Raw genomic sequence first — 27,735 nt, forward strand, 5'->3', positions numbered from 1 at the left:
GCCATCCAAAGACGGGAAGCTCAACCCCGTAACAGATGCCGCAGTCCCAGCGGCGTCAGAGCCGCACGCAGACCCAACTTCGAGTGGAATCTGTATCACCAGAGCCTCGGACTCGTTTCCGGCTACAGGTTGTTGGAGATATGCCCTAGAGGCAATCATGTGATGATGATATTCCATATGTATTCATGAGTCCTTTGTATTGGCCTTGAACATCATCAATGATATGTATCAATAAGTATGTGACTTGTTTCTGGAACTATGTATTGTATGATGATTGTTTTAATGGTCCCTAGTTGATAAGGTTATGCGGACACATATCCTTGACTAGTATACGACTCGGTTGATGACTATGTTTCACAAGTCATGTGCATGAAAATGCTAAACCGATAGTATGGGCTCCGGGATGGAGATCACCGAGCCGGACAGACCCACTTTGAGACGCAGCGAGATATAGTCATCTGTTAGTCTCAAGTGCAATGTCTATGCCATGTCCTAGACCTGAGGTCCTCGCATGTTCTCGGGATGAGGACCGACTCACTTAGGGTTTGTCAAACGCTACTCCGTAACTGGGTAGTTATAAAGGTAGCTTTTAGGTGAGTCGTGAGACATGCCGCGAGACATGGTTGACCAAGATGGAATTTGCCCCTCCTATTTGGAGAGATGTTCTCTGGGCCCTCTCGAGTGATCAGATTCGGAAAGCATGGCCATGCGACTTGGGTTAAGTGTTGACCCAGTTCGGGAATCTGCATCATGGTTTCGAGAAGAGAGGTCGAGCTAACACAAGGGTGACAAGTACTCGCCTTGAGCTCGACAACAAATATCGTGAGGCAAAAGGAATGTTGCATATGCCACATTGTTGAGGTTCGTCAAACGACTTTACGCCCACATGGGAGTTGGCAGGTTCTGCTAGGAGCCGCTACCAACTATCGACTCTGGTCGTGTCCATGTGTACGTGAACCTATAGGGTCGCACACTTAAGGGGCTGCAGCCATTCGGATTGGATCTGAGTGGAAAATGGATGTGGACTCCTAGTGGGCTCAAGTGTTGAGCCCACCTCGGAGGCCTATATAAAGGGGAGTGGGCACACCACTTAGGCTTGATCGCATTGAACCCTGGTTAGCCACCGCCACTCCCCATGCCCATGCCGCGCGACCGCACCTAGCAGTCCGCCGCTCGACGCTGCTCCCCGTACGTGTGGATACCTTGGAGGCATCGCATCTGCGGTGCTTGGATGAACCATTCGAGGGAACCGCAAGGTGCCATTCGCGGGAGATCACCGTTCACGGGTCTTCGCTATTCGCGGGAGATCGGCAGCGCGAGGAGGAGACGGCCTGGGAGATCGGCTACACGCATCACCAACTCTACTTCTGCTATGGTAATTGCGCGTCTAGTGGTAAACCCGATCCCGTGATCTATTTCCAGCAGCATGATCTTGGGTGCGCGGTAGAAAATTTTATTTGGCGCTAGCGTAGCGTACCGCGTGTTCCAACAGTGGTATCAGAGCCTCCGCTGTGTGGTAATAGATTCGATGATATGCATATGAGATATGTAGGTCGGTTCAGGTGTGGGTCGATGAGATCGGTCGCGCATGTCAGTGTTGAAGGTTGGTTTCGTGATCTTGTTTCCGTGATCATGATGCAGAGGTCGTGACACGACTTACCCCTACCGGTTGGTTGTCCGCCATCGGGGTAGACAATGGAACATAAATCCGGATGCAGCACGCGAAGATCAATGAGATTGATCGAATCGGAACATAGATCAACACCTTGGAAATATGATTTCCGCGGTGCTGAAATCTGTTGGAGCGGTCTCGGTAAAACGGCTGTAACTTTTGCATACGAACTCCGATTTTGCTCCACGACCTGTGAAACTGAAGCTAACGAAAAGTTGGATTAGCGGCAAAATACTAAAACAGGATTCCGGCGCTTCTGTCTAGGCCAAAATCCGCTTGGAAGATAGAGTTTCAGGAGGTTTTATCTTCGGCGGTAGAACGTCTGACTCGTTTTTGCAGGGAATGACTGTGATTTGGTATAGCCCATGTATGTTGCTTGTATATTATTGTTTCATGACCTGCGTGTCATGAGTGCGGCAACCGGCAGGAGCCATATGGTTGTCCCATTATTGTATTAATGACCTCGCCGTTCCCCGCCGCCGCCGCGTTCCATCCGCCGCCGCCGCCTCCGAGGATGTCAACATGATATTCAATTTTGCCAAGGTTGTTGTAGTTGATCCATACATGCTATGAACTTGCTCTTGCCATGGTTAGCTTCATAAACATTCCATATTGCTGTAGGTATGCTTGTTTTGTCATGCATTGCTTTGTGGTGAGTGAATCAAGCTCACCAAGATGCCTTCATAATTCTGCTAACGCCATGTTCTGTTTTATGCTAAGTCTGAAACCTGTTAACGAAACATGCTATGTTTACATGGGTGCCATCATATCTTCTGATCCTTTTTGGCTTATGGTCAGTAAGGGACTTTTGTTCTATGCATTTAGTAGATTCATGCCATGCCTTGTTTTGCTATGTTAAGTTCCTGTAGCATGTGTTTTTCTTGCTCTGAACAGTGGTACCTGATGCTGTTTCTGCCATGTCCAGTATTTTTACCAAGTCTGTGAACCTGATATCTTTTGCACTTTTGCCATGCTTGTTTGAACCTGTTATGTTGTGATCTAGCCGTAGCTCAGTGTTCATCTTTTGTCAAGCATCTCCTGTAGATTACTGCCATATGCTTTGTTGCTATGTTGGGGTGCTGTAGTATAGTTACTTGATGTATTCTAAGTGCTATCATGCTGTTAATCACAGAATCCTGTCATTCTTGTTTTGCTTGCCATTTGCAAACCGTGCATCCGTTTCCGGTGATCTTTATATCGATTTCGACCGAAATCATCTCATCTTTCCAGTAGCATACTTGGTTTTCCAAGTTATTGCCTTGTTCTTCCTTTTTTCTTCCGGATCACGCATACGCATCGCATATCATATCTCGCATATCATGCATGTATTGCATCATGTTGCTTGTGCACTTCCCGTGATTGATTGTGGTTCCATTGCTTGTGTTCTTGCTATGGGTAGAGCCGGGAGACGAGTTCGTGAACGAGGAAACTGTTGAGTATGCTTACGAGGATCAAGCTTTCGACAACTCTGAGAACCTTGCAGGCAAGATGACCATACCCTCGAAATCACTTCTATCTTTGTTTTGCTAGTTGTTCGCTCTATTGCCATGCTGCGCTACCTATCACTTGCTATATCATGCCTCCCATATTGCCATGTCAAGCCTCTAACCATCCTTTCCTAGCAAACCGTTGTTTGGCTAAGTTACCGCTTTTGCTCAGCCCTTCTTATAGCGTTGCTAGTTGAAGTTGGTTCCATGTTGGAACATGGATATTTTGGAATATCACAATATCTCTTATTTAATTAATGCATCTATATATTGGTAAAGGGTGGAAGGCTCGGCCTTATGCCTGGTGTTTTGTTCCACTCTTGCCGCCCTAGTTTCCGTCATACCGGTATTATGTTCCTTGAGTTTGCGTTCCTTACGCGGTTGGGTGATTTATGGGACCCCCTTGACAGTTCGCCTTGAATAAAACTCCTCCAGCAAGGCCCAACCTTGGTTTTACCATTTGCCACCTAAGCCTTTTTCCCTTGGGTTTTCGCGAGCCCGAGGGTCATCTTTATTTAAACCCCCGGGCCAGTATTCCTCTGAGTGCTGGTCCAAACTAGAGCCACTTGCAGCGCCACCTTGGGGAAACTCGAGGGCTGGTTTTAGTTGTACGTAGTGTTCATCCGGTGTGCCCTGAGAACGAGATATGTGCAGCTCCTATCGGTATTTGTCGGCACATCGGGTGGCTTTGCTGGTCTTGTTTTACCATTGTCGAGATGTCTTGTAAACCGGGATTCCGAGACTGATCGGGTCTTCCCGGGAGAAGGTTTATCCTTCGTTGACCGTGAGAGCTTATAATGGGATAAGTTGGGACACCCCTGCAGGGTATTATCTTTCGAAAGCCGTGCCCGCGGTTATGAGGCAGATGGGAATTTGTTAATGTCCGGTTGTAGAGAACTTGACACTTGACTTAATTAAAATACATCAACCGTGTGTGTAGCCGTGATGGTCTCTTCTCGGCAGAGTCTGGGAAGTGAACATGGTCTGGGTTATGTATGCACGTAAGTAGTTTCAGGATCACTTCTTGATCATTTCTAGCTTCGCGACCGTTGCGTTGCTTCTCTTCCCGCTCTCATTCGCGTATGTTAGCCACCATATATGCTTATTGCCGCTGCAGCTCCACCTTATTACACCTTCCTTTCCTATAAGCTTAAATAGTCTTGATCTCGCGGGTGTGAGATTGCTGAGTCCTCGTGACTCACAGATTCTACCAAAACAGTTGCAGGTGCCGAAGATGCCAGTGCAGGTGACACAACCCAGCTCAAGTGGGAGTTCGACGAGGAACGTGGTCGTTACTATGTTTCTTTTCCTGATGATCAGTAGTGGAGCCCAGTTGGGACGATCGGGGATCTAGCATTTTGGGTTATCTTATTTTCATTTGGATTTGACCATAGTTGGTCTATGTGTGGATTTTGGATGATGTATGAATTAATTTATGTATTGTGTGAAGTGGTGATTGTAAGGCAACTCTCGTTATCCCATTCTTGTTCATTACATGGGATTGTGTGAAGATGACCCTTCCTGCGACAATACCTACAATGCGGTTATGCCTCTAAGTCGTGCCTCGACACGTGGGAGATATAGCCGCATCGTGGGCATTACAAGTTGGTAATCAGAGCCATCCCCGACTTAGGAGCCCCCTGCTTGATCGAATCACTGGCGTTGTTGAGTCTAGAACAAAAATGTTTTGAGTCTTAGGATTATATATATCATAGAGTAGGATTCTTTTTACTCCTCAGTCCCTTCGTCGCTCTGGTGAGGCCTCCTGACGTAGAAGTTTTGACTCTTCTCTCCTCAAATTTCACTAAAAAAATTTAGGATCACGCGGGTATCTTGGAATCGTTCCGATGGTTTTGTGACGAGAACATTGTTCTTGGTGCCTCCTGACATTTAGGGGTTGTGGCAGTGTCCCGGGGAGTTGAGCTCCGAGGTGTTGTCGTCACAATTTTATCGTTGCAGTTCTGGAATACCTGAGTTTCGCCGACATCGAAAATCTCTTTTATGCAGTTGTTGGTGAGATCACCTCGACGCCACCCAGTACTGGGGCGGGAGTTCGGGAGTATTGCCATAACTCGTATAACGGATGCTTTTCGAAGGTTGAGGTACACGATTTCCGAAGGTTTCTTGGTTATGTGTTGACGGATGGATACACCTGGATCTAGGGATTGCTAGTTTGGGTGATATATTTTGTGTCCCCTGTATCCCCAACACCAGATTGCATAACCAGAAAGTTTCGGGAGTTTATAGGTGGGATTCAAGTAGCTCTTAGCATTTCTTCCTGCAGATATTTGGTTTGTGATTGGGTAATCCTTACCACTTATTTATTCCACTCGTACCTTTTTATTTTATTCATCAATCTCTTATCAAGTGGCTTCTCACCTTAATGGAATAGTGATGATTTACTATGGAATTCATTCGTTCATCCTCGTTCGAATGTTTATTGTGAAGACTATATGTTGCCATTTCTATCCGTTGATTCAATTTGCCTATCTGTCTATCAAGATGCTAACGGATGTCACCCTCTTCAGGATGGCTCCGCCAACGCGTCAGAATCCGGAACGCAATGAGGGGAGTCAGGCGAACCCTCCGCCACCACCTCCGCCTCCGGAGGCATGGCAAGCTATCATGGCAGCCACCAACGCCAATGCTCAGATGATTTTGCAACTCTTGCAAGAGCGCACCCAAGGGCAAGGCAATCAAGGAAATCAAGGCCAAGGAAACAATCAGCCTCACTTCGCTACCCTCAACCAGTTCCTCGCTAATCAGCCGAAGTCTTTCAGCTACTGTGCCGAGGCCACAGACGCCGATGATTGGCTCATGGACATCAACAAGCATTTTGAATGTAGCAATGTCAGGCCTGAGGACTTTGTCAAGTTCGCTTCTTTTCAACTCAAGGATCAAGCTGCCGAGTGGTATCAACAATACAAAGATTCCAGAGGAGGTCATGTGATTACCTGGGATGATTTCCGCCGAGACTTAAAAGCTCACCACATTCCACAAAGTGTTGTTGAGAGCAAGCGTGAGGAGTTCCGCAATCTCAAGCAAGGCAGCATGTCCGTGTATCAATACAATACTCAGTTTCAGAAACTCGCTCGCTTCGCTAAGCAAGACGTTCCTGATGAAAAGAGCATGATCTATCAATTCAGAGGTGGCCTTAGAGAAGATATACAATTGCCTCTCGTGCTTTTTGAGCCGACCAAGTATGATGATTTCTAAAATATGGCACTGAAGCAAGAGGCTGCTCAGCTCAAGTGTGAGGCTTCTAAGAAGAGAGTCAGGGATGCAGTTCAGTCTTCTTCTTCCTCACTAGTGGCTGCTAAGCAACAAAAGTTCTGGTTGCCTCCACCTCCTCCGTTTCGTCAGCCTTTCCAGCAGAAGAACAAAGGTGGCCATGGATCTTCCCACTCACCCAACCCTGGCTATCAGAACAAGTCTCAGAATCAAGCTCCAAAGTTGAATGCTCCTTATCATCGTCCAATCTCAGAGGTGACTTGCAACAAGTGTCAGCAGAAAGGTCACTATGCTAACAAGTGCTTCAACCAAAGGCGCCTTCCGCCTCCTCCCCCTGTGAGATCTTCCAGCAATGCAGTGGTCAAGCATAATCCCCAGTCTGCAAAGGTGGACATGATGAATGCAGCTCAAGCGAAGGAATCTACTGATGTGCTAATGGGTAATCTCTCAGTTAATGATATTCCTGCAAAAGTCTTATTTGATACTGGTGCATCTCTTTCTTTCATTTCAAGACCTTTTGTTGCCAAGCATGAGTTTGTGACGGAAAAGATTCCTATCCCGTTGAAGATTGTGTCCCCGGGTAAGCAAATGACATCTAATAATTGTGTCCCGGATGTTTCCATCAAGATGGGAAACTATAAATTTCTGTCTAAACCAATTGTTCTTGGTGACTCGTATATTGATCTTATTCTCGGGATGGACTGGCTTTCTAAGCACAAGGCTCAACTTGATTGTGCTGCCAGGGAAATTCAATTGACACACTATTCTGAGGATGTTATCATCTATGCCGCTCGTGATGAAACCATTCAGTTGTTTTCTCTCAATGAGAAGGGCGAGTTGGATGCTATTTCTCAAATTCCAGTCGTTTGTGAGTACCAAGATGTCTTTCCAGAAGAGCTTCCGGGTATGCCTCCTCACCGGCCAGTTGAGTTCGTTATCGATCTTGAGCCTGGCACGGAACCCGTTTGCAAGCGTCCTTACAAGCTTGGACCCAAGGAGCTGAAAGAATTGAAGAAACAGCTCGATGAACAAGAGTGTCTGGGTTTGATCAGACCGAGTTCATCTCCGTGGGGTTGTGGTGTTCTTTTTGTCCAGAAGAAGGATGGCACGGACCGACTTTGTGTCGACTACCGTCCATTGAACAAGAAGACAATCAAGAACAAGTATCCACTTCCCAACATCAATGAGCTATTCGAGCAACTCAAAGGTGCTAAAGTATTCTCCAAGCTTGACCTTCGAATGGGTTATCATCAGATTCGCATTCGTGAAGAAGATATTCCCAAGACAGCATTCAGGAGATGCTTTGGTTCTTATGAATATACTGTCATGTCTTTCGGCCTTGTCAATGCTCCTCCAACATTCTCTCGAATGATGAATTTCATCTTCAACCCCTATACCAATTAATTCGTCCTGGTGTATCTCGATGATATCTTGGTCTTCTCCAAGAATAAGAAGGATCATGCCAAACATTTGCGATTGGTGCTCGACAAGCTCAGAGAGTATCAATTCTATGCGAAGTTTTCCAAATGTGAGTTTTGGCTTGATGAAGTTCTTTACCTTGGTCATATCATCTCTGCCAAGGGCATCGCTGTTAATCCCGAGAAGGTGTCTGCAATTGTGAATTGGGAACGTCCTCAGAATGTCAAGCAGCTTCGCAGTTTTCTTGGTCTTGCAAGCTATTGCCGAAGATTCGTTGAGAATTTCTCTAAGATTGCAAAGCCTCTTTCCAACCTCCTCTAGAAGCATGTGAAGTATGTCTGGACTCCTGAGTGTGACGTTGCTTTCAACACTCTCAAAGAGAAACTCGTCACAGCTCCTGTCTTAACTCCTCCTGACAAATCCAAGCCATTCGAAGTTTTCTGTGATGCTTCTCTTCAAGGTCTCGGTGCTGTGTTAATGCAAGAGAAGAAAGTTGTGGCCTATACCTCTCTTCAGTTGAAGCCCAACAAAAAGAACTACCCCACTCACGATCTTGAGTTGGCGGCAGTTGTCCATGCATTAATAACATGGAGACATCTCTTGTTGGGAAGAAAAGTGGACATATTCACCGATCACAAGAGTCTCAAGTACATCTTCACTCAGCCCAACCTCAACCTCAGGCAGACTCGATGGGTCGAGATGATTCAAGAGTACAATCCGAGTATTGAATATACTCCAGGCAAGGCCAATGTCATTGCAGATGCTTTGAGCAAGAAGGCTTATTGCAACAGTTTAATTATCAAGCCATTCCAACCAGATCTTTGTGAAGCTTTCCGCAAGCTGAATCTCCAAGTTGTTCCTCAAGGCTTTGTTGCCAACCTCATAGTCTCTCCTACTTTGGAATATCAAATTCGTGAGGCACAACTTCTGGATACCATGGTGAAGAAGGTGAAACGTGGTATCGACAAGGGTCTTTCCAAATACAAGTGCTATCGCATTTATGACAGAGACATTTTATTCTTCGAGGACCGGTTTGTGGTTCCTAAAGGTGATCTAAGGAAAGTCATAATGAACGAGGCGCACAATTCTCTTTTTTCCATTCATCCTGGAAGTACGAAGATGTACCATGACCTCAAGCAGTCGTATTGGTGGACTCAAATGAAGCGAGAAATCGCTCAATTCGTGAATGAATGTGATGTCTGTCGAAGGGTGAAAGCAGAACACCAACGACCAGCTGGTCTCCTCCAACCTCTTTCTATACCAGAATGGAAGTTTGATCATATCGAAATGGACTTCGTGACTGGATTTCCCAAGTCCAAGCGCGGAAATGATGCTATCTTCGTTGTCATTGACAAGCTTACTAAAGTGGCTCATTTCCTTCCAATCAAAGAATCTATCACAGCAGCTCAGTTGGCAGAGCTATACACCTCCAGGATTGTCTCCTTGCACGGCATTCCACAATTGATTTCTTCAGATCGTGGAAGCATCTTCACTTCTAAGTTCTGGGACTCTTTCTAGAAGGCCATGGGCACCAACATTCGCTTCAGCACAGCTTTCCATCCTCAAACTAGTGGCCAAGTCGAGCGAGTAAATCAAATTCTTGAAGATATGCTCAGGGCTTGTGTCATTTCCTTTGGCATGAAATGGGAAGATTGTCTTCCATATGCCGAATTATCCTACAACAACAGTTTCCAAGCAAGTTCGGGCAAGGCCCCATTCAAGATTCTCTATGGCAGAAAGTGTCGTACTCCTCTCAATTGGTCAGAGACTGGTGAACGCCAACTTCTTGGCAACGACTTAATCACAGAGGCTAAATAAATGTGTAAAGTCATCCGTGAAAATCTCAAAGCCGCGCAATCGCGCCAGAAGAGTTACTATGATAGCAAGCAGCGTGATGTGGCTTTCGAGATCGGAGACCATGTCTACCTCCGCGTCTCTCCAATGAAAGGCACTCGTCGCTTCGGTATCAAAGGGAAGCTTGCCCCTAGATACGTGGGTCCTTTCAAAATCATTGGCAAAAGAGGCGACCTCGCCTATCAACTTGAGCTTCCCTCCAACTTCGCGAACGTGCACGACGTGTTCCACGTGTCACAGCTTCGCAAGTGCTTCAAGACTCCTGAGCGCACCATCAACTTCGAAGAGATTGACCTCCAAGAAGATCTGTCTTATCATGAGCACCCCGTTGCTATTCTTGAAGAAACTGAGCGCAAAACTCGCAACAAGTCAATCAAATTCCTAAAAGTGAAGTGGTCACACCATTCCGACCGAGAAGCCACCTGGGAACGCGAGGACCACCTCCGTTCCGAATATCCGGAGTTCTTGAAGTCCTAGATCTCGGGACAAGATCCTCTCGTAGTGGTGGAGTGTTGTAACACCCCGGATGTAACTTTCCATATTTGTAACTCCAACTCTTGCCATTTTCGGCTATGTGTTATGATATTCCCTCCATGGTTGGGTTTTGTCTTTCGTTTTGCATTTTGTTCATATCATGCATCCCATATCATGTCATCATGTGCATCTCATTTGCATACGTGTCCGTCTCATGCATCCGAGCATTTTCCCCGTTGTCCATTTTGCAATCCGACACTCCCACGTGCACCGGCGCACCCCTTTTGTTTCTTTTTGTGAGCGGGTGTTAAACATTCTCGGAATGGACCGAGTCTTGCCAAGTGGCCTTGGTACACCACCGGTAGACCACCTGTCAAGTTTCGTTCCATTTGGAGGTCGTTTGATGCTCCAACGGTTAACCGGGTAACCGCAAAGGCCTTTTGTGTGTTGCGGCAAAAACCCCCTCCAAACAGCCCAATAACCCATCTAAGTCACTTCCATGCTCTCGGTCGTTCAATCACGATCGTGTGAGCGAAAACCGCACTCCATTTGGAGTCTCCTAGCTCCCTCTAGCTATAAATATGTGATTCCTCTCGGATTTCTCACGCAGATCAAAACCCTAACCCTTCCTCTCTCCGCAGCCGGACGTGTCCGGTCCGGCCGGACGAATCCCGCCGCCGCGCCCGACCAATCGGGGCACGACACGTGTCCCGCCGCCGCCATCCACGCTCGCGGCCCGGTGAGCCCGAGTCGGGCCCTCCCGGCCCGTCCGCCGTCCGCCGCCTGCCCGCGGGACGCCCCGCGGCCGAGCTCCTCCTCCGCCCGTGCGCCTCGCCGTTCCCCGCCGCCGCCGCCGCGTTCCATCCGCCGCGCCGCCGCCGAGGCATCCGCGCTGTCCCGCGCCGTAGGATCCCGCGCCTCCCCGCGCCTCCTCGGGTGAGGTCCGGCCCGGAGCCGGCGCCCCCCCCTCACAGGCCCCCGCTCCGGCGACTTCCCCTTCCTCGTCTCCGGCGATCCTCGACTTCCGCGCGTGCCCGATCCTCTGGACCGATGGTTGACTTTTGGCCCCGTGTTTTTCTGCTAAGTCTCGAAATTATTGCATAATGTGCTCATGTTCATCGCATCATATCTCATTGCATACTGCTCCGATTCAGGCCATGTTCGTCACGAGATGCTCTTCATTTTGTTCCATTGTTCCATGCTCGTTTAAGTCCATCTTGATGCCCAAATCTCTGGTCCAAGAGTGCTATATGATGTTTACTGCTGTTACTTATCAGAACTTGGTGATTTGTTGTTTTTGTTGCAATTGATGTGTGCATCTTATGAGCATGAGCTCTACAGGTGTTTTGATCTATGCCATGCCATCTTTACAGAGGTGTATGCCATGTATTCTTGTGATCTATGTGGTGACTAGCACAAGCATGCAAACTAGGCTTCGTGATGTTTCTGTTTCCAGGGACTTAGGATTTTGCTAAGTCTGTTACCTGATGTTATTTTGTTGCCATGTATCCATGTGTCTACAGTGAGATCCATGCTTCTTTTGAGTATGTTCAGTAAGGATGTTTTGTAGATATAGTTGTGCTCTATCCATCCATGCCACTGTTTTCAATTATGGAGTGATATAGCATGTCTTAATCTTGGTCTACTTTTGCTATAAAATATTTCTGGCAGAATGTCAACATGATATTCAATTTTGCCAAGGTTGTTGTAGTTGATCCATACATGCTATGAACTTGCTCTTGCCATGGTTAGCTTCATAAACATGCCATATGGCTGTAGGTATGCTTGTTTTGTCATGCATTGCTTTGTGGTGAGTGAATCAAGCTCACCAAGATGCCTTCATAATTCTGCTAACGCCATGTTCTGTTTTATGCTGTCTGAAACCTGTTAACGAAACATGCTATGTTTACATGGGTGCCATCATATCTTCTGATCCTTTTTGGCTTATGGTCAGTAAGGGACTTTTGTTCTATGCATTTAGTAGATTCATGCCATGCCTTGTTTTGCTATGTTAAGTTCCTGTAGCATGTGTTTTTCTTGCTCTGAACAGTGGTACCTGATGCTGTTTCTGCCATGTCCAGTATTTTTACCAAGTCTGTGAACCTGATATCTTTTGCACTTTTGCCATGCTTGTTTGAACCTGTTATGTTGTGATCTAGCCGTAGCTCAGTGTTCATCTTTTGTCAAGCATGTCCTGTAGATTACTGCCATATGCTTTGTTGCTATGTTGGGGTGCTGTAGTATAGTTACTTGATGTATTCTAAGTGCTATCATGCTGTTAATCACAGAATCGTGTCATTCTTGTTTTGCTTGCCATTTGCAAACCGTGCATCCGTTTCCGGTGATCTTTATATCGATTTCGACCGAAATCATCTCATCTTTCCAGTAGTATACTTGGTCTGCCAAGTTACTGCCTTGTTCATCCTTTTTTCTTCCGGAGCACGCATACGCATCGCATATCATATCTCGCATATCATGCATGTATTGCATCATGTTGCTTGTGCACTTCCCGTGATTGATTGTGGTTCCATTGCTTGTGTTCTTGCTGTGGGAAGAGCCGGGAGACGAGTTCGTGAACGAGGAACCTGTTGAGTATGCTTACGAGGATCAAGCTTTCGACAACTCTGAGAACCTTGCAGGCAAGATGACCGTACCCTCGAAATCACTTTTATCTTTGTTTTGCTAGTTGTTCGCTCAATTGCCATGCTGCGCTACCTATTGAGGATATAACCATTAGAGTCACCCGCCCAGGAGGGGCCGGGTTACGTCATAATGATCATCACGTGAAGCCCAGTACCAAGTTTAAGAATGGCGGATCAATAATGGGCTTAAGACCCGGAGGCGGCTTAAGGCCCGTAGTGATAAACCGCTGTTATGGCAAGACTTGTAATGTAAGGCAAGAGTAGTTAAGAGTCCGGGCCGGATACTGTTATAAGCCGGACGGGACTCTGAGAGCCGCTGGGCGTCAACCTCTCTATATAAAGGGGTGACCCGGCGGCGGTTCAGGTCGAAGACAACAGATCGAGAGTCAGGCAAAGCACTTTAGCTCCCTGGTCATCGAAACCCTAAGTAATACCACCTCAACTGGACGTAGGCTTTTACCTTCACTGTAAGGGGCCGAACCAGTATAATCCTCGTTTTCCTTGTCCCGCTTAACCCCTTTAAGCTTCCTAGCTGCGATGGCTCCACGACCAAGTCCTTGCATGAGGGCATCTGTCGTGACAATTCCACGACAGTTGGCGCCCACCGTGGGGCCAGCGCACGGTGGATTTGAGTTCTTGAAGGGAAGCTTTGAAGGGCTCAAGGGATACGCTGTGGGCCGGATGACCAAGATTCGTCACGGCAAGCTCTACATCAACGATGCAAACTGGGGCCCCGATGCCGGCTCAATCGAGTACGGGTACCGGGTCCCCTTCGGCGGAATCCATGTCTTTATTGGCAAGATTGGTGAGCCGGACCTCTGCGCCGATCTCATTGAGACGGCTCAGCATGCACGGCCCGCCCGAACTCTGCCTGCCTTGAAGCATGCTTTCGTGGGATGCGTCCATGGGGGACTCTCTAAAAGATCCGGATCTGGCGAGGAGACGGCCGCTCGCTCTGACAGCGAGTCATCCACAGAGGAGACCAACTCGTTATACCAACTTCAAGATGGCAGGCTCAGGAGTTGTTCCGATGGCGACAGTATTCCGGACCCCTTTGAGCCGCCGAGCCGGGTTGGAATCTTCATGGCTAGCGCACAACCTGTTCAAAACCCCGCCGCCAGGGCAGGAAGCCCTGTGCCCTCGCCGGCTCAGGTGCTGATGGATCTCACAGACAAGATGACGGCCCTGTTAACCGCTACGGTCGCCCCAGCGGATCAAGCTCAGCATGACACAGAGGTGGCACAGTTAAGGTTGGATCTAGCAAGAGCCAAGGAGGATCTGGCGGCGGAAGGGATCAGGATGGCTGCGGAGAGGGCGGCTCTCGACGCCCAGACTCAGCTGATTCAGGCACAGTCTTTTCGGCTCACGATGGATCAGAACGCGTCCAATGAGGTCATGAGAAGGAGGCATCAAAAGGCCCAATCTCGACTCCCTCCGGTTTACGATCCTCGAAACCTCTTCAACACACCTGGTGCAGGGCCCAGTAACCCGCCAGAAATCACGGCGCCCAGGGCTGGAACGTCAATTCAGCCCCAAGTGATGGGGCCTCCCCGGGTGAACGCTGCCCCGCCTCAGTATGTGCCAATACCGCCGGGTCATTATGCCAACCCATTGGAAAACATGGTCGCCGCGGCGGCGCGCCTGGCGGCTCTCCCAATCGATGGTGACTCTCCGACGGCGGTTGAAACCCGCCGGGTCAGAAAACTCCTTCAGACGGCTCTGGCGCAACAGGAGGCATATTCATATAGCCGGGACAGGATTCATTCAACCCCTCATCCAGGTCGGAGCCCGAGTTATAGCAGACACATGGTCTCAGCGACCGGCTCTAGCAATGTCCGACGCCGTGACTTGCCTCCAGGCCACGGCCCGGCTCATAATGGAGTTTTTAACACGGTAGACCAAGACAGAGAACGACAAGAGGCGGAGCAGGCGGCTCAGTTGACGGCTTACCAGCCACTCCCGGCTTATCCGACGGCTTCCATCGACGTGGGTATACCTACGAGGACTGGAGGTGTTCCTTGTCTGGTGCCGGCTCTCCGTAATGAACGTCTGCCAAAGGATTTCAAAGGGCCTAGGAAGGTACCTAATTACACGGCTGATTTACAACCCGGAGCATGGATCGAGAGTTACGAGATGGCTATGGAGTTTCTGGAGGTTAGTGAAGCCGCTATGGCCAAGTACTTCACCATGATGTTAGATGGGACTGCCCGCACTTGGTTGAAAGGACTGCCACCAAACTCTATCGGGTCTTGGGCTGAGCTAAAAGCCCGGTTCATCCAAAACTTCAAAGATACATGTAGACAGTCTATGTCAATTGTGGATTTGACTAACTGTAAGCAGCAGGAGGGTGAGTCTACAACCCATTGGGTTCGCCGGGTCAAAGAGATAATACATTCATCTGATAAGATGGATGCCGGCTCTGCAGTCTTAATGTTAGAGCAGAATTGTCGTTTTGCGCCCCTGAAGATGAAGCTCGGGCGGCTCAAGCGTGATTGCAATGATATGGGTACGCTGATGGCGGCTCTGGTCAAGTACGCCGACTCTGATAGTACCAAGGATCCCGCGTCGGACGATGAAAGGACAGGGAAGGGAAAACGGAACGGCAATGGCAAGGGCCCCCAGCATAACCTGGCGAACCAAGGAGGTAACAAGCATAAGGCTGATGGCAGTATGGAGTTTGTGGCCAACGCCAATTCACAGGGTAACAACCACCGGCGCAAGGGGAGACCATCTCCCCGAGCCGGCGGGTCAGGCCCGACGCTTGAACAGTTGTTGAATGAGCCTTGCCCAAGGCATGGCTCTAGGGAAAAGCCGGCCACTCATCTATGGAAGGATTGTGCAATCATGAAGGCCTTTAAAAATTCCAATGCTTTCAATGGCAACAGTGGCCCGGGCGGCGGCTCAGGCGCTGGCGGTTTTCATGGCCCGGGCGGCGGTTCAAATTCCAATTCTCAGAATGTTCAAGGGGGCTTTAATCAGCAGTCCGACCAGGGTCATCAGCAGCAGCAGGGGGGATACCAGACCAATCCAAAGCAGCTCAATGGTGGACAGTATCATGTGTTTACCACCAGTCTGTGCAAGCGAGATCAGAAGCTTCATAAAAGGGCTGTGAATGCTGTTGAGCCGGCGGTTCCACGCTATTTAAGATGGTCTGAGCAGCCTATTGTGTGGAGTAGGGAAGATCATCCTCCCCGGGTTGATAATCCGGGTCACCTGGCCCTGGTGGTGGCTCCTCAGGTGGGGGGATATAAATTCACTAAAGTGCTCATGGACGGAGGCAGCAGCATCAACATCCTCTATTATGAGACCTTCCGTCGTATGGGATTGATTGATAAGAACCTCAGCCGGTCCAATACTGTTTTCCATGGGGTGGTGCCTGGTAAGTCGTCATATCCAGTTGGTAAGATCGAGCTGGAAGTGGCTTTTGGAGATGAGTATAACTACAGGGCGGAAAAATTAACCTTTGAGGTGGTTAAGATAAGAAGTCCGTATCATGCTTTATTTGGGCGGCCGGCTTACGCCAAGTTCATGGCACGGCCGTGTTACGTGTATTTGCAGCTCAAGATGCCGGGTCACAATGGGACCATTACGGTTCATGGCAGCCGAAAGATAGCCTTGGAGTGTGAGGAAGGTGACGCGGCTTACGCGGAATCTCTTTGTGCCACAGAGGAGTTGAAGTTTTACAAGGACAATGTTGACCCGGCAGATATGACGTCTTTGAAAAAGCCAACCACAGAGCATGAGCCGGTAATGAAATTTAAATCAGCTGATGAGACTAAACTTGTTGACTTTGTTCCAGGAGACTCATCTCAGCAGTTCAGCATCAGTGCCAATCTGGATCCGAAATAGGAAGGCGCGCTCATCGAGTTCATCCGTGAGAACAGGGACATCTTTGCGTGGAAACCTTCTGACATGCCAGGTGTACCTAGAGAACTCGCTGAGCACACTCTCAACATTGATCCGAAATTTAAGCCGGTCAGGCAATTCCTCCGGCGGTTTAATGAGGAGAGGCGGAAAGCCATCGGTGAGGAAGTAGCCCGGCTCTTGGCGGCCGGGTTTATTGTTGAAGTCTTTCATCCAGAGTGGTTAGCTAACCCGGTGCTTGTGCTCAAGAAGAACGGCGCCTGGCGTATGTGTGTGGATTATACGGATTTAAACAAAGCTTGTCCGGCTGATCCCTTTGCTCTCCCCGTATTGATCAAATTATTGATGCTACGGCGGGCTGTGAGCGTTTAAGCTTTTTGGACGCTTACTCTAGATACCATCAGATCAAAATGGTAGTTAAGGACCAGGAGAAGACAGCGTTCATCACTCCATTTGGAGCCTTCTGTTATGTGTCTATGCCTTTTGGGCTCAAGAGTGCACAGGCGACTTACCAACGTTGCGTGCAGAATTGTCTTCATCACCAGATTGGGCGCAACGTTCATGCCTATGTGGATGATATCATAGTTAAATCCAGAGAGAAGGAGACCTTGATAGATGATCTGAGAGAGACCTTTGATAATCTCCGGATCTACAAGATGATGCTTAACCCGGCCAAGTGTGTTTTTGGCGTTCCTGCAGGCAAGCTCTTGGGTTTTCTGGTTTCTCACAGAGGCATTGAAGCTAACCCGGAAAAGATCAAGGCAATTACCTCTTTGGCTAAACCGGCGTGCATAAACGTTGTCCAGCGTCTGGCGGGTCGCATCGCTGCTTTGAGCCGGTTTATAAGCCGGTTGGGCGAAAAGGCCATGCCACTGTACCAGATGATGAAGAAAACAGATGACTTTATCTGGAATGATGCTGCTAATACTGCTTTTGAGGATTTGAAAAGACAGCTAGCTGAGCCACCAGTCCTTGCTGCTCCCGTTGACAAGGAGCCCTTATTGCTGTATGTGGCCGCTAACACACGAGCCGTCAGTGTGGCTGTGGTGGTGGAGCGTAAGGAAGCGGGTAAGGAGTATCCGGTTCAGCGGCCGGTTTACTACGTCAGCGAAGTACTCATTGAGTCCAAACAGCGGTATCCACATTGGCAGAAGCTTGTTTATGGTGTGTTCATGGCAAGCCAGAAGCTTAAGCATTATTTCCAGGGTCACCCCATCACTGTTGTTAGTTCTGCTCCCCTAGGAGATATCATCCAAAACAGAGAAGCCACGGGAAGAGTGGCTAAGTGGGCTATAGAACTTGGGCCTCATGGTCTAAAATACATGCCGCGCACTGCTATCAAATCTCAAGCATTGGTGGATTTCATCAACGATTGGACAGAGCTGCAGGTGACTGAAGAGAAACTGGATAATACATACTGGACTATTCACTTCGACGGGTCTAGGCAATTGGAAGGCTCGGGGGCTGGAGTTGTATTAACTTCCCCTCGAGGTGACAAGTTTTGCTATGTGCTACGGTTGATGTTTCCCCTGTACTAACAATGCGGCTGAGTACGAGGCCTTGCTCCATGGTCTTCGGATGGCTAAGGAGATGAGCTTGAGCCGGGTAAGGTGCTTTGGCGACTCAGATTTAGTGGCCCAACAAGTGTCAGGCAAGTGGGATTCCAAGGACCCTCTCATGGTGGCTTATCGCCGCGAAGTTGATGCCATTGCTGGACATTTTCAGGGTTACTAAGTAGAGCACATCGATCGCAGGAAGAACGAGGCGGCTGATGCATTAAGCCGGCTGGGCTCTCAGCGAAAGCCGGTGCCGCCTAATACTTTCTTGGACATTTTGCATAACCCTTCTGTTAAGTTGCCTACAGAGGAAGACTTGGCTGTTCCTGACCCGGAGGCACAGTTGGTGGCGGCTCTCCACATTACCCCAGACTGGGCAGTACCATACTTGGCTTACATGACCTGGGGAGAATTGCCTGAGGATGAAATTTTGGCCAGGCAAATAACCCGGCGGTCTAAGTCGATGATAATTATCAATGGCGAGCTGCATCATCGCAGTGTCACTGGAACTTTCCAGCGTTGTGTTTCCCCTGAGGAAGGTCAAGAAATTTTACGTGAGATTCACGAGGGGGATTATGGCCATCATGCCGGCTCAAAATCCCTTGTGGCCAAGGCTTTTCGTCATGGTTTTTATTGGCTGACGGCTCATGCTGATGCAGAGGACTTGGTCAGTAAATGTGACGGTTGTCAGAGGTTCTCGCGACGGGCTCATGTGCCGGCTCAGGAGTTGAGGATGATTCCAATTACTTGGCCATTTGCGGTCTGGGGGCTTGATATGGTTGGGCCTTTTAAAAGATCCAAGGATAAGAAGACCCACCTCTTGGTGGCGGTCGACAAGTTCACAAAGTGGGTTGAAGCAGAGCCAGTTAGTAAGTGTGACGCAGCCACAGCGGTTCAGTTCATGAAAAGGGTGATATTTCGCTTTGGTTTTCCACACAGCATTATAACTGACAATGGTACCAATCTGTCTAAAGGCGCCATGGAGGAGTTTTGTCAACGAGAGCATATTCGACTTGATGTTTCATCAGTGGCTCACCCTCAATCCAATGGTCAAGCTGAGAGAGCCAATCAGGAGATCTTGAAGGGCATCAAGCCCCGGCTTTTGGTCCCTTTGCAACGGACGCTGGTTTGTTGGGTGGAGGAGTTACCCTCCGTGTTATGGAGCATCAATACTACTCCTAACAGGTCTACGGGTTACACGCCTTTCTTCATGGTTTATGGAGCAGAAGTGGTCCTCCCTAGCGACATCCGTCATGACTCGCCTCGAGTGGCGGCTTATGTTGAGGCGGATAATGAGCAGGCGCGTCAAGATGCTCTTGACTTGTTGGACGAACAGCGTGACGTGGCAGCAGCTCGCTCGGCGATTTACCAACAAGACCTGCGCCGTTATCACAGCCGCCGGGTTAAGTCCAGGGTCTTTCAGGAAGGTGATCTGGTGCTCCGGCTCATCCAGGATCAAACAGATGCACACAAGTTATCCCCGCCTTGGGAAGGACCCTTTGTGGTCAGCAAGAACTTGCACAACGGGTCATACTACCTTATCGATGTTCGGGAGCACAAGGATTCACGTAAGTCGGAGGAAGAGACCCGTCAGCCGTGGAACATAGCCCAGCTTCGGCCTTATTACACTTGAGCCACCGGCTCTCGTAATGTATATATTTCTATAGCCATGTATATATTATGATGAATAATAGAGCAGGACCTCCGTCCTTTTTTCCCTCCAAAGGTAAATGTGTCATTGTTATTTTCATTATGGTATCATATGATCACTTGGGGGCTTCCTGTTCAAAATAGGTCATATTCGAACCAAAGAGAACATAGCTGTCGATACCCACTTGATTGGCATATTGTCGAGCCCATTGGGGAGTTTTCTTGATCATACTTGAATCATAGCTCAACCCCCTTTGGGAACCGACGTGGATCGTATTCGTAACACAATTCTCAAGGTCATTTGGGGGCTTCCTGTTCAAACATAGGTCGTATTCGAACCAAAGAGAACATAGCTGTCGGTACCCTCTTGATCGGCAACGCCAAAGCCACTGGGGGCTATATGATCGCATTCGAATCTTAGCTTAACCCCTTTGGGACGGTTCTCTGGTCGTATTCAAATCAGAAGCCCCTAAGTTTTTGATCTTTTGGTTTGCAACAAGTTCTTTGGATCAAATCAAAAGTGTGCACGGGCGGTTCTTACTCCGCCGGCTTAACTTTGATTAATAATGTTGATAGCACACAATAGGCATTATAGGTGCTGCTGAACCGGAGTTGCGTTCTCAACCTCATTATTTGGGTTACATAAGCCGGAGGTGTACTTGCAAGGCTTGCAGCCGCCTAGAGACTTGTGATTTATTTTTCTATGCAGAACAATTAAAGACAGTTCTTCAAGCTTAAGGAAAGTAAATGATCAAACATAACCCGGAGGAATATAAAAGAGTAGCTTCAACGGAGTTAAGCGCTGCACACGTGCACGATGGGACGACAAAATTAACTGTTTTTCCTACTCTATTACAGGACTCCCCGAGTCCAAAAGGTGAGGCATTGTTTATAAGGCGTAACCATGAGCTGCCTAAGTAATCAAGGTGCTTGTTGGGTTGAAGCTTCTAGCTCATCCCTCTCCGCTCCTCCGGCTGTTTCCATGACCTGGAAGGTTGATGATTTCCAGTCAATGCCGCTCAAAGCTTCAAATTGAGCCTCATCATCAATTAACCCGGCCGGGTCAACTTCTGTGGCGAAGGTATGCTTACGAGTCGGAGGGATCAGGCTGACTGCTTCATAGCGTGGAGTTGGGATCCTCTGATTCTCCGCGTCTTCAGATCAGAGATTTCCAACTCAAGTTTCTTGCAGGCAGCCTGTACAAGTTCCGGGTTACAGTTTGAGTGATTATCATGCAATATTAAAGTCCCAAGCACTTTGCAAGCAAAGACACTTGGCACTTGGGGGCTAATGTAGGCTGAGAAGCTTTATTTACAGTGTCGGTTCATCAAAATAAGTCCCAAGCACTCTGCAGGCAAAGGTGCTTGGCACTTGGGGGCTAATGGGCAAAGTTGCTCAATTACTTGATTAAAACATAAGGTAAAAGACCGGTTCACCTAGGCTGTTTAACTCGGCCCTTGAGTGTTACCAGGTAAGCCGGTATTAAGTCTACAACATATTCTGTCATAAGTAATAGACTTGGGGGCTAGTATGGTAAGGATGACTATGGAGTAAACAAGGGAATTATACCTCAGATTTTTGCTGTATCTGCTTCACCATGTCAATTTCCAGGTCCCGGCTGTTGTGCACTTGACCAATATAACCAGCAACAATATCTCCAATGCTCAAGTTAGCATAGTTAGTGATATCCAGTCTGGCCCTGCGGCGCTCTAGCAGTTCTTCTTTAGCAGAGCATCTAGCCAGCACAGTGGGTCTTCCCGGCTCAACATATTCGGTCCGGGTAATCACCACATCCGGGTCATCGGCCGGTTGAGCTGGGCTGGGAATCTCCGGGTTGTCAGAACCCCCCATGGCTTGTTCTTCAGTTGGAGTGGTGGTTTCTGGAGCTGGTGCAGACGGTGGCTCAGAGGCAGAGGCGTTGGGTTCAGTCAAGACCGGCTCTTCGACCGGGTTACTTTTCTTTGCCCTCTTGCTGAGCTTTGCTTGTGCACTGAAAGTCAAAAGGTTAGTGCAAAAACATGAGTAGGATAAGCACAAAATAAGCTGATCATCATTACCCGGGTGCGGTCTTGAAAGCCGGCAAGTTAGATTGCATGGAGTCACCGGAGGAAGGTGAAGTTTCCTGATAGTTTGAATCAGACGAATTAAGTGGTTGACGAGTGACGCCCGCTAAAGGATGAAAAGGATATAAGTTGGAGATAACCTCGGTTCGGCGCTTCCTTGATGCTTCAGGTAAGGCGGAGGAGAGGTCTGCATCCTTGTTGGTCCGGGTGTGTCTCCGGCTGTCATGAATCTGTCGCTTCAAAAGAAATTGAGGATCTTGATAAGCTAAAGGATGTGAAAATCTTACTTTCCGGGTTACTCTTCGGACTTTCAGCCTTGGCAAGGGCTCCGAGTCGGAGGAAAGTATAGTTACCTCTTCAGTCACCGGGTTACTGGCTCCGGTGTCCTCCTGCTGATAATCAGTGTCAATAAGGTGGTTAAGAACAAACAAAAAACAAAGAAGAGCATAAGAATCAAGGGCTACCTCTGACTCGAAGGTGTCATCCAGCTGAAGCAGGTCTGAGGCGCTAGGCTTACTCCCCTTCTTGCGGGGAGCGGCTCTCCTGGCGGCTTTTTTAGCCTTCCTGGCTTTTTTAGCAGCCTCATGGTCATACCTGACCTTCCAGAACTTATCATTAGCCTGAAAAATACAACAAAGGTTTCTTGAAGTTAAGACGAAAATTGTTAAAATGGAAAGTAAAGTGCTTAGATCAGTAGCTTACCGCCGGAGCCGGGTTAGCTTTGCAGAAGGGACTTAAGCCGGTCCTCCCGCAATCTGCTAAGCTCTCGTTCAGAAGGGACTTGGTCATGTCATCAATGACGTCTTCAGGTAAGTTGTTGGGGCTGTGCCGAAGAGGATCATCCTTCCGGCCCGTGTAATCACACATTAAGCCGGGGCGGCGGCTTAGAGGAATCACCCGCCAAGCAATCCAGACCCAGACCAGATCAACGCCGTTAAGGCCGTTCCCCAGAAGAGCTTTGATTTTGTTGATGGTGGGGATAAGTGGTTGACGCTCAGCTTGAGATAATTTGTCTGGCAGGGGGTGGTTTGACTCCAGACGCAGGGCGCGAAAGCCGGGCAGAGGGTTCTCATCAGCCGGAGAAGTAGCCTGGCAGTAGAACCATGTCTGATTCCAGTCCTTTGGGTGGCTTGGCGGCTCAGCATAAGGAAAGAGACAATCCCTCCGTCGTTGAATTGATATTCCACCAAGTTCCAAGCTAGGCCCGTTGGCGCATTCATTCTGGCGGTTCAGGTAAAATAACTCCCTAAAGAGTAGCAGGCTGGGTTCCTCTCCAACATATACCTCACAGAACACTTGAAAGTTACAAATGTTCGACATGGAATTGGGTCCAATGTCTTGAGGTCGCAGATCAAAAAAGTTCAGAACATCTCTGAAGAATTTTGAGCCAGGAGGAGCAAAGCCCCGGCTCATGTGGTCAGCAAATACAACAACCTCTCCGTCTTTTGGTTGAGGTCTCTCTTCGGACGGGTCAGGCGCACGGTAGGACAAGACCTCCTTTTTGGGCAGGTAACCCATTTTTACGAAGTCATCTAAGGTGCTTTCAGTAACGTTGGACCTCACCCAGTTGCACGTAATGGGTGCCTTGGGAGCCTTGGGCAGCATTGTGGAAAATGGAAGCCTATGACAAAGGAAAATTTCCAGTTCAAATTTAAGCCGGAGAAAAATTTCAGTTCAGTATTCAGGACGGCGGTTCATGAAGGGGCCTAATGATATATGACTACTTGTGTCAGGTTATTTAAGCCGCCGTGGGTATTATAAGTAATTTAAGTTATTTAACTCTATTATGAGTAAGCCGGAAATTTCACAAAGCATGGCTTCTTTTAAGCCGGCGATATGAGCCGCTATGGCTGAAAAATGCAGTTTTTGTCTAAGAGTTGCATAAACAAGTTTCACAGATCGCAGGGATTATTTTGGATCAAACGATCGTCCAGAAAGGAAAAATTTCTAGACCTAAAAAGTTGATACAGAGAAGTTCATAAGCCCTAAACGAGATCTTTTTGCGGGCAAGAGGGATCTGCTAGCATAAGAATGGGTGAGAAACTACTACCGCAGGAGTTTTGTACCATTTTCGGATCAAAAGGAGTCGTGGTGGAGGAACTATGAAGAACTTGAGATGAAACTACGAAGAACAGGGGAGAACGACAGAACCCTAATGCGAATCTACTGTATGGAGTGGCAAGGACTTACTGGCGCTAATGAGCCGCGGAGGTCGCCGCCGTTTCTCTGGACCAGTTCAGGGTGATGCAGCGGCCGAGGTTGAGGAAGACGAGAGGCGCGCCGGCGGCAGTGGAGCTCGGGCTCTGGAGTGTCAGAGGAGGAAGATGATGGAGGAGAAGAGTGACGAAGGCTTATGGGCCGGGCCTATTTATAAGGGACGGCTAGTAAGTGGGCGCGAGAAACGAGGAGGCCAAAGACGTGATTATCTTGCCGCAGAAACGCCTCGATTCTCGGGATGGTCATTAAGATAAGATCTGTTGGGATATGATAGAATAAAAAATGAATTTAATGGAAGATGACATCATGGCGGGTTACCAAGAATCCCGAAGATGACGTCACGGCGGGTTATAACCTTCGCACAAGCAGAAGCCGGAAGATTTTCTCTTAAAGGTATTGAAGATTGACATGAACCGGTTCAAATCAATCTGGGGCCTAATGTTGAGGATATAACCATTAGAGTCACCCGCCCAGGAGGGGCCGGGTTACGTCATAATGATCATCACGTGAAGCCCAGTACCAAGCTTAAGAATGGCAGATCAATAATGGGCTTAAGACCCGGAGGCGGCTTAAGGCTCGTAGTGATAAACCGCCGTTATGGCAAGACTTGTAATGTAAGGCAAGAGTAGTTAAGAGTCCGGGCCGGATACTGTTATAAGCCGGCCGGGACTCTAAGAGCCGCTGGGCATCAACCTCTCTATATAAAGGGGTGACCCGGCGGCGGTTCAGGTCGAAGACAACAGATCGAGAGTCAGGCAAAGCACTTTAGCTCCCTGGTCATCGAAACCCTAATTAATACCACCTCAACTGGACGTAGGGTTTTACCTTCACCGTAAGGGGCTGAACCAGTATAATCCTCGTGTTCCTTGTCCCGCTCAACCCCTTTAAGCTTCCTAGCTGCGATGGCTCCACGACTAAGTCCTTGCATGAGGGAATCTGCCGTGACAATTCCACGACACTACCTACCACTTGCTATATCATGCCTCCCATATTGCCATGTCAAGCCTCTAACCATCCTTTCCTAGCAAACCGTTGTTTGGCTAAGTTACCGCTTTTGCTCAGCCCTTCTTATAGTGTTGCTAGTTGCAAGTGAAGTTGAAGTTGGTTCCATGTTGGAACATGGATATTTTGGAATATCACAATATCTCTTATTTAATTAATGCATCTATATATTGGTAAAGGGTGGAAGGCTCGGCCTTATGCCTGGTGTTTTGTTCCACTCTTGCCGCCCTAGTTTCCGTCATACCGGTATTATGTTCCTTGAGTTTGCGTTCCTTACGCGGTTGGGTGATTTATGGGACCCCCTTGACAGTTCGCCTTGAATAAAACTCCTCCAGCAAGGCCCAACCTTGGTTTTACCATTTGCCACCTAAGCCTTTTTCCCTTGGGTTTTCGCGAGCCCGAGGGTCATCTTTATTTAAACCCCCGGGCCAGTGTTCCTCTGAGTGCTGGTCCAAACTAGAGCCACTTGCAGCGCCACCTTGGGAAAACTCGAGGGCTGGTTTTAGTTGTACGTAGTGTTCATCCGGTGTGCCCTGAGAACGAGATATGTGCAGCTCCTATCGGGATTTGTCGGCACATCGGGCGGCTTTGCTGGTCTTGTTTTACCATTGTCGAAATGTCTTGTAAACCGGGATTCCGAGACTGATCGGGTCTTCTCGGGAGAAGGTTTATCCTTCGTTGACCGTGAGAGCTTATAATGGGCTAAGTTGGGACACCCCTGCAGGGTATTATCTTTCGAAAGCCGTGCCCGCGGTTATGAGGCAGATGGGAATTTGTTAATGTCCGGTTGTAGAGAACTTGACACTTGACTTAATTAAAATACATCAACCGTGTGTGTAGCCGTGATGGTCTCTTCTCGGCGGAGTCCGGGAAGTGAACACGGTCTGGGTTATGTATGCACGTAAGTAGTTTCAGGATCACTTCTTGATCATTTCTAGCTTCGCGACCATTGCGTTGCTTCTCTTCCCACTCTCATTTGCGTATGTTAGCCACCATATATGCTTAGTGCTTTCTGCAGCTCCACCTCATTACACCATCTTTTCCTATTAGCTTAAATAGTCTTGATCTCGCGGGTGTGAGATTGCTGAGTCCTCGTGACTCACAGATTCTACCAAAACAGTTGCAGGTGCCGACGATGCCAGTGCAGGTGACGCAACCGAGCTCAAGTGGGAGTTCGACGAGGAACGTGGTCGTTACTATGTTTCTTTTCCTGATGATCAGTAGTGGAGCCCAGTTGGGACGATCGGGGATCTAGCATTTGGGGTTATCTTATTTTCATTTGGATTTGACCGTAGTCGGTCTATGTGTGGATTTTGGATGATGTATGAATTAATTTATGTATTGTGTGAAGTGGCGATTGTAAGCCAACTCTCGTTATCCCATTCTTGTTCATTACATGGGATTGTGTGAAGATGACACTTCCTGCGACAATACCTACAATGCGGTTATGCCTCTAAGTCGTGCCTCGACACGTGGGAGGTATAGCCGCATCGTGGGTGTTACAAAAGGACATTATCTTTGAATGGAAAAGTTCATGTTATCCCGTCCTGTATTATGAAACAAAGTCAATATGTAATATAATGCTTGTTGTTTGTATTAAAATTTTGCCTCCTGTGCGGCCGTTTCACTAAATCTGAGAGTTGGCGAGTCGTCGGCTTCAGCCCCCATGTAGGTAGTACAGGGGTGTTCGGGTTGAAACCTAAACACTCTTGATCCAAGAGTTTGATCCTTGAAGGAGGTGTTTAGTGATACGTCTCCATCGTATCTACTTTTCCAAACACTTTTGCCCTAGTTTTGGACTCTAACTTGTATGATTTGAATGGAACTAACCCGGACTGACGCTGTTTTCAGCAGAATTTCCATAGTGTTATTTTTGTGCAGAAATAAATGTTCTCGGAATGACCTGAAACTTCACGGAGAATATTTTGGGAATATATAAAAAATACTGGCGAAAGAATCAACACCAGGGGCCCAAACCCTGTGCACGAGGGTGGGGGCGCGCCCACCCCCTGGGGCGTGCCCCCCTGCCTTGTGGGCCCCCTGAGGCTCCACCGACCTCAACTCCAACTCTATATATTCACGTTCGGGGAGAAAAAAATCAGAGAGAAGGATTCATCGCGTTTTACGATACGGAGCCGCCGCCAAGCCCTAATCTCTCTCGGGAGGGCTGATCTGGAGTCCGTTCGGGGCTCCGGAGAGGGGAGTCCGTCGCCATCGTCATCATCAACCTTCCTCCATCACCAATTTCATGATGCTCGCCGCTGTGCGTGATTAATTCCATCGTAGGCTTGCTAGACGGTGATGGGTTGGATGAGATTTATCATGTAATCGAGTCAGTTTTGTTAGGGTTTGATCCCTAGTATCCATTATGTTCTGAGATTGATGTTGCAATGACTTTGCTATGCTTAATGCTTGTCACTAGGGCCCGAGTGCTATGATTTCAGATCTGATATTATGTTTTCATGAATATATGTGAGTTATTGATCCTATCTTGCATGTCTATAGTCACCTATTATGTGTTATGATCCGTTAACCCTGAAGTGACAATAATCGGGATACTTACCGGTCGTAGTTTGAGGAGTTCATGTATTCACTAAGTGTTAA

This window comes from Triticum aestivum, chromosome 2D (assembly GCF_018294505.1).
Source record: "Triticum aestivum cultivar Chinese Spring chromosome 2D, IWGSC CS RefSeq v2.1, whole genome shotgun sequence".
Lineage (NCBI taxonomy): Eukaryota > Viridiplantae > Streptophyta > Magnoliopsida > Poales > Poaceae > Triticum > Triticum aestivum.